Raw genomic sequence first — 7,867 nt, 5'->3', positions numbered from 1 at the left:
AATGAAGAATCAAAATTTTCATCCAACGAGTGTTGTCGCTCAAAATTTGAGTAAACCCATAGGGAGATAAGTTGAAAATATGAGTTGAAAAAACAGTTTTTTTTTTTTTTTTCCTCTAAAATTTGATGAGTAATCTAATCTTATTTTATTATTTTGACTATTATTTTATAATTTCCTTAGGATATGCATTTTAGACCTAAAAATTCCACTAATGACTAAATAGGGTCAACTATGGTTGACAATTGATGCCCATTGTCACCATAGTTAATTATGGTCAATCGTAGTCAACCATGGGGATCATAGTTGATGATGCCTCACTGTGGCTAGACTTTATTTGACAACATGTGACTATTGTTAAACATCGCTGACTATATTTTCATTATAGTTAATGATTGTTTTATTACGATTGAACATGTATGACTATGCTTGTCCATCTTCACCCTATAAAGGTTGACTATGTTTGATCATGGTCAACTATTATACATTGTAAAATATTATAATATATAAACCAAATATTATATTAATGATCAATATTATATAAAAGATTTTTTATATTGGTGTTTACAATATTGAATTTAATATGTGAGTTTATAATATAAGGTTTATCAAGTTTGACTAAAATCAATATATCATAAACTTTGTATATTGAATCCTAATATGAAAGCCTAATATTATACCCAATATTATAAACTCTAATATTGAACTCTAGTTGTATACCTTGATATTATAAACACCATATATTAAACCCTAATTTTATAAACACTCTATCTATTAAACCCTATTATTAATAAATACTATACATTAAACACCCTATATTGTAAACTTTAATATTGAACCAAATATTATAAATTCTAATAGTAAACCCAATATCACAAACCTTATATTTAAAACCTAACATTAAACTTAATATTATAAACCTTGATATTCAAATTATTATAAACCTTAAAATTATAATATATTAAACATTTAACAATAATATTATCAATCATAGTAATATTATAATTATAATTATAGTGAAGATTTTAAATTAGCATTATAACTAAAATTAATATTAATTAATATGTGATAGGACATTTGTAATTTCTATAAATTTAAATGTAATTATAATTTTACAATAATTTATTTTAAACTATAATTATAAATAACTTTCATTTTTATTTGAAATCATTGTAAATATATTTTTATTTTAATTAAAAGTTAAGGTTGTTTTAAACCTGTCGCATTTTCTTAAATCCAAATTCTATTATTTCAATGTTGTTTTAGTGGAATAGACCAATTTGTAAAGATAATCAAAATTCTTGATTGCTAAAATTCAACGTCATTGGCAACACTAAACTATTACATGATTAGATCGAAAATTGTCCAAAAAATATCCATCCATCAATATCTTTCACTATTATTAGTCCCTGCCATCTGGCATCCGGCAGGGACTATTGTAATCGTTCTGTGCCGACTTAGCATTAGTTCGGTGCTTTCCCTGTCTGTTATACCGCGCTTATACTAAAGTCCTGTGAGGTGTTCTCTGCACATAACCAAAGTCGGATTCGGCGGTTCACCTTTCTCATCTTATTTGGCCTCTTCCCGAGGCGGAAGAGGCCCGAACATAGGTTAAGTTGGAAATTATGCCTAGTTTCATTATCCCTAACCGTCAATCGTTAGCGTTAATGCTAGCATTAATTCGTTAATTGGTAAACAGGTTTCGTATCTGGTAAACAGGTTTCGTTATTTCGTAAGGTATATGCTAAGGTTGCAGGGTATTAACAGGTGTTGTCCAGGTGTTGTTGCAAGGTATTAACAGCTGCATTGCTGTTCAAGGTTTTGGTTCAGAACGAGACGCGGCTCGACAATGCGAGTTCAGCAGTGGAAATAGTGAAGAAACCTGTGGATCGGCTCTGTTTGCAGCGGTGACGATTACAGAGCGCGGGCGGCTCTGTGAGGGCGCGGGAGCAGCCGGGACTGAGAGCTGGGTGGCAAATGCGGACTGACGGTCGCGCGAAATGCGCTTGCGAAAGAGCTGGATTATCCATGGCGAAAAGACATTCGTAGGCGTATTCAGTTTCTCGGTACTGATTATGTATATTTATTCTGGGCGTGTATACTAATTCTGGTTTGTGCGCCATGCACCTCTTATAGTTAGTCCGCCGGTTAGCCCTCGTCCTGCTATTCCATTCCGCTGGAGACCTAAGCTGATATAAGAACTACATTGATAGGAACATCATTCTAAGTTGGCGGCCCTGAACGACTAGGTTTCCCAGTTAAGCACCGTTTGTTACCCGCACTTCGGCCTGGAATATCGCCATTAGACCGAGGGAAAATAGGGGCGGGTCCTCTGAGGTTGGTGCTGGTTCTGGTTCAAGGTCATCATCTCAATCACCCGTATCTGGGACTGGCACAGGAGTGGTGGGACCTAGGGCTGGATCTCTATCACGAACAGAAGCTCCTTCTGAAATGCAAATAATGGCTTCAAAAGGCCTTTGCGTGTGTTTTAAGGTCAGTTCATGCCGCTTCATGATATCTGGTCTGGAGACTAAGGCAAAGGAGCAAGCAGCAAAGCTAGCAGATATCGTTGCAAAGTTATCAGTTCCCACCCGTATTTTCCTAGTTTTTTACCATCTAACTTAAGCATCTGAGCCAGGAGCAACACCAATAGCATAGGTCCCAGGATTCGAGTGAAGGTCCTCCACTGAATGTTTGCAACGGTGACGATTACAGAGCGCAGGCGTGGTCGGGGAGGTGGACAAGAAACGCACACAGAAATCACTCCGCTAAGGATCAGCGAAATGCACTTGCAATTTGAAGACATCTGCGTTGAATTTCTCGGGCAATTACTGAAGCTAGGGTTTCTCGGCCTTCATGGCCTCTATACGGAATCAAACAAGAGGAGGTTGCCTGCTCGGGTTTCGGGTTTCAATATCCTTGATTACAGATGTTAGCCTGATTACAGATGTTACACTAGTTTGAATCTTGTTGCTCGGGTTTCAGGTTTCAATCTCCCTGATCACAGCTGCAGCTGTTAACCTGATGCGACCTTAGGTGGGCTGCTGTAGAGCTTGCATGTGTTATGCTAAGGAGATAGGTGTTAGGCACATGGCCGTCATGTAGGGCCCACAAGGTGGATAAAAGTTTCGACTTTCATTTTTATTTTTATTGACATCGGTTGATTTTCTTATTTTTATTTAAATTTGAAATTTCATGTTGCATTGTCGTTTCTTAGTTGAGAGCTGGTATAGTTGAGAGCTTACCAGGGTTCTGCCCCATTGATTCACTCTTCGCCTCTGCCTTTCCCCCTTTGCCTCTGGTTTTATTATTTAACAACACAAATTTCCCTTTATCTATTCTGAACTTGTCACTTTTGTTGGCATGTTATAAATCTGTGAAGGGGCGGACAAGCGGAGGAGGATCCGGCCATAATATTGAGATACATGTAAGTATATTTTCTTTCCGAGCTGCAAATTCAAAGCATTTACACTCAGTTTTTCCGAAAAATCTGCGTTTTCCTACCCCCACAGATATAGGTATTTGTCTGATTTCCGTGTTTGTTCTGAAATTGCGAGAACTCAGTTCAGAACATTCAAAACTTAATATAGTTTGCCTTATTGTACAAGGAAGGATATTAAACAAAATTATATTCAGCATTTGATAGTTATGTTTTATTGCCAACATTTTGGTAGTCTAATGGATATCTGATTTTGTATCAATGGTGATCAGTTGAATTGAAGAAGCAAAGTTCATGCTCTCTTCAGCTAGTCAACAACATGGACTTCGATGTTGCATTTAAGGTAGCCATATTTCCTTTTGTTTTTCTTTTGTAAATATTCTGCTCATTTCTCTAATTTCAATTTCCATCGAGGTATTACAGTTCTGCACACATGAAAGGCATCGATGTCTAGGTATTTCAGAGACTTGTTTTAACAAGATGACCAGAGGTTATTGCTGCATTCTATTTTGACAGGTGAAAACTACATCTCCAAAGAAGTACTGTGTACGACCCAATACAGGCGTCATCCCACCTCAGTCTACATGTGATGTGACAGGTTTGAAGCTTCTTATTTTAAAGGTTAATCGATTAATATTTCTTGCTTGAATATGATAAATTAAAGAGCTTGTTTAATGTGAGCTTGATTGTCCTCTCATTGGTTTTGTTTTATTTGTAATCACCATGCAAGCGCAAAAAGAGATACCGCCTGATATGCAATGTAAGGACAAATTTCTTGTGCAGAGTGTTATGGTCCCTGCTGGGACGACTGCTAAAGATATTACTCCAGATATGGTGAGTTCACACTAAAAACTATTTTCCCTGAAGCTTAGTGCTCATTGCAAGGGATTGTCGGTGACGTCAGAATCGATATATATAACAACTTTTTCTCCTTCTGATGAATGTGTTGCTTTTTGGCTGTATTTGCTTTCATGTGGTTTCTGGTTTGTTTAGGCCTGCTTTTAACTTCTTATAAGGGTGCTACTTTTAGCATGTTGTATTTTTGAGGTCAATGTTGTCACTGAGAAAGCAAGTGGTTGATACTACTGGAAGGAAATTGCATAAAATATGTTTGACAGTATAGTTTACTGGGTTACACAATTTCTCTTGGCAGGAGCGGAATGAAAGGTTGTTTTATAAACTCTTGGTGGATAATGTGGAAGAGTTACTTCCCATTGTTTACACTCCAACTGTTGGCGAATCCTGTCAAAAATATGGGTCAATCTTCAGGCGTTCACAGGGTCTTTACATTAGCTTGAAAGAGAAGTATATACATTATATATAATTTTTGTTTTTCTTTTCAATTGTCTAGATTCCAATTCTTTTTTGTTAGGTTCATCCTTTAAATTTGTTTCACTGCGTTAAAACTTGCGAGGGTATGGTTTTTGCAGAGGTAAGATCCTAGGAATTTTGAAGAACTGGAGTGAAAGGAGTCTTAATGTTATAGTTGTCACTGATGGTGAACACATTCTGGGACTTGGGGATCTTGGATGTCAGGTAAATTTCACAATTACTTAGCTTTTGTTTGCCTGCTATCCATGGGTTTCCTCTGCCTTTCCCCCTTTGCCTATGGTTTTATTATTTAACAACACAAATTTCCCTTTATCTATTCTGAACTTGTCACTTTTATGTTATACAAGTTGAAATCTGTTATTTGTTTCATACATGTTACCAGGGGATCTAACATAATGTCTCCCTTCTCCTTTTTTCCCCTCATTTTCTTCTTTCATCCTTTTATTGAGATACATTTGGAAAGAAGACAATTAATATACAATGAATGAAAATAAAAACTATTATGTGTGTGCATTTAGTGTTGTCAATTAGGTTAGGGTCCTCTATCTTTATCATCAACACATTTGCGGTAGTTTTTGTTACAAAGTAAATGCTATTATGCTGGTGTGCATTGAATCCTTGTTACCAGAGTACTCCTTCCATGTTTGTCTTAGTTTGTTTTTTACTGTGAGCTTTTGTTCTTTTTATCTACATATCTATGAAGGGATACAGGTAAAAGGAAACTTAATAACCAGAAACTGGAACCTGTGTGCATTTAGTTCATGTCATTTTAACTTAGGGTGTATTCTTAGTTTGCATCTTTCCACATTTTCTGCCTGTCTGATGTTTCTATTATAACTCATCTTTACTCAATAAATGCCTGTTATTTTAACTAGGGTGTTCACATTTCCTTGTATTTTTGCCCCTTGTTTGTATTATCCATTTGACACATGTTTTCATTACTGACAGGGTATGGGCATACCTGTAGGGAAATTATCTCTATACACTGCACTTGGTGGAGTTCGTCCTTCATCGGTATGCAGCACAATAACCTATAGTTTATTGTTTAAACATATGCTAATTTCAGCAAAGTTACGGCAAAACTGGTAAATTGATTCTTTCTGTTGTATAGCTTAGTCTGCTAAGCACCTTGTACATAGTACATTTTAGAGCCCCTTCATTTCTATTCCATGATGAATGCATGTAACTGACAGAAAAGGATTTTTAACCCACTATTGCATGTCTCGCCTTGTAGTCAGTCAATTATTTTGTATTTTTATTCTCTTAACTACTCTACTGGTATGTGGACAACGTCTTCCAATAACAATTGATGTTGGGACCAACAATGAAAATCTCTTAAATGATGAATTTTATATTGGTCTCCGACAAAAGCGCACTACTGGCCAGGTTTCCTTCTATTTGAATGAACTAGTAAATGCTTCCTTTATTTTCTTCAGTTCTCAGGGACAAAATATCTTGTGGCTGATGATATGTTTTTATGCTTTGTAGGCATATTATGACTTCCTTCATGAAGGAACCGAGTGTATCTGTCAACCGTGCAGTTCAGAACATTCAAAACTTAATATAGTTTGCCTTATTGTACAAGGAAGGATATTAAACAAAATTATATTCAGCATTTGATAGTTATGTTTTATTGCCAACATTTTGGTAGTCTAATGGATATCTGATTTTGTATCAATGGTGATCAGTTGAATTGAAGAAGCAAAGTTCATGCTCTCTTCAGCTAGTCAACAACATGGACTTCGATGTTGCATTTAAGGTAGCCATATTTCCTTTTGTTTTTCTTTTGTAAATATTCTGCTCATTTCTCTAATTTCAATTTCCATCGAGGTATTACAGTTCTGCACACATGAAAGGCATCGATGTCTAGGTATTTCAGAGACTTGTTTTAACAAGATGACCAGAGGTTATTGCTGCATTCTATTTTCACAGGTGAAAATTACATCTCCAAAGAAGTACTGTGTACGACCCAATACAGGCGTCATCCCACCTCAGTCTACATGTGATGTGACAGGTTTGAAGCTTCTTATTTTAAAGGTTAATCGATTAATATTTCTTGCTTGAATATGATAAATTAAAGAGCTTGTTTAATGTGAGCTTGATTGTCCTCTCATTGGTTTTGTTTTATTTGTAATCACCATGCAAGCGCAAAAAGAGATACCACCTGATATGCAATGTAAGGACAAATTTCTTGTGCAGAGTGTTATGGTCCCTGCTGGGACGACTGCTAAAGATATTACTCCAGATATGGTGAGTTCACACTAAAAACTATTTTCCCTGAAGCTTAGTGCTCATTGCAAGGGATTCTCTCAGTTGAAACAATTTTTTGTGTCATCCAGTTCAACAAGGAATCTGATGGTGTATGTAGACAATCGGAGTCAGAGTGTTTCCTCAGTGGATAATGTGAGCATGAAGAATGTGTTGCTTTTTGGCTGTATTTGTTTTCATGTGGTTTCTGGTTTGTTTAGGCCTGCTTTTAACTTCTTATAAGGGTGCTACTTTTAGCATGTTGTATTTTTGAGGTCAATGTTGTTACTGAGAAAGCAAGTGGTTGATACTACTGGAAGGAAATTGCATAAAATATGTTTGACAGTATAGTTTACTGGGTTACACAATTTCTCTTGGCAGGAGCGGAACGAAAGGTTGTTTTATAAACTCTTGGTGGATAATGTGGAAGAGTTACTTCCCATTGTTTACACTCCAACTGTTGGCGAATCCTGTCAAAAATATGGTTCAATCTTCAGGCGTTCACAGGGTCTTTACATTAGCTTGAAAGAGAAGTATATACATTATATATAATTTTTGTTTTTCTTTTCAATTGTCTAGATTCCAATTCTTTTTTGTTAGGTTCATCCTTTAAATTTGTTTCACTGCGTTAAAACTTGCCAGGGTATGGTTTTTGCAGAGGTAAGATCCTAGAAATTTTGAAGAACTGGAGTGAAAGGAGTCTTAATGTTATAGTTGTCACTGATGGTGAACGCATTCTGGGACTTGGGGATCTTGGATGTCAGGTAAATTTCACAATTACTTAGCTTTTGTTTGCCTGCTATCCATGGGTTTCCTCTGCCTTTCCCCCTTTGCCTCTGGTTTTATTATTTA

At 36.2% G+C, this 7,867-nt stretch overlaps 2 long non-coding RNA genes across 2 annotated transcripts; both read left to right on the top strand.

Annotated features, from left to right (window-relative positions):
• The first annotated feature begins 3,360 nt into the window (after positions 1 to 3,360).
• On the top strand, positions 3,361 to 4,009 carry LOC149217160 (uncharacterized). Its single transcript, XR_016250634.1, has 3 exons — positions 3,361 to 3,424; positions 3,709 to 3,779; positions 3,953 to 4,009. It is a non-coding gene; the product is annotated as an uncharacterized LOC149217160 (long non-coding RNA).
• A 518-nt stretch (positions 4,010 to 4,527) lies between these two features.
• Positions 4,528 to 6,700, top strand: LOC149217159 (uncharacterized). The gene is made up of 4 exons (XR_016250633.1): positions 4,528 to 4,741; positions 4,867 to 4,972; positions 5,717 to 6,154; positions 6,257 to 6,700. It is a non-coding gene; the product is annotated as an uncharacterized LOC149217159 (long non-coding RNA).
• The last annotated feature ends 1,167 nt before the right edge of the window (positions 6,701 to 7,867 follow it).

This window comes from Pinus tabuliformis, chromosome 1_1 (assembly GCF_031772625.1).
Source record: "Pinus tabuliformis cultivar Carrire ecotype Pingquan chromosome 1_1, CPIR1, whole genome shotgun sequence".
Lineage (NCBI taxonomy): Eukaryota > Viridiplantae > Streptophyta > Pinopsida > Pinales > Pinaceae > Pinus > Pinus tabuliformis.
The sequence above is the reverse complement of the archived record's forward strand: the minus strand, read 5'-3'. Positions and strand labels throughout refer to the sequence as shown.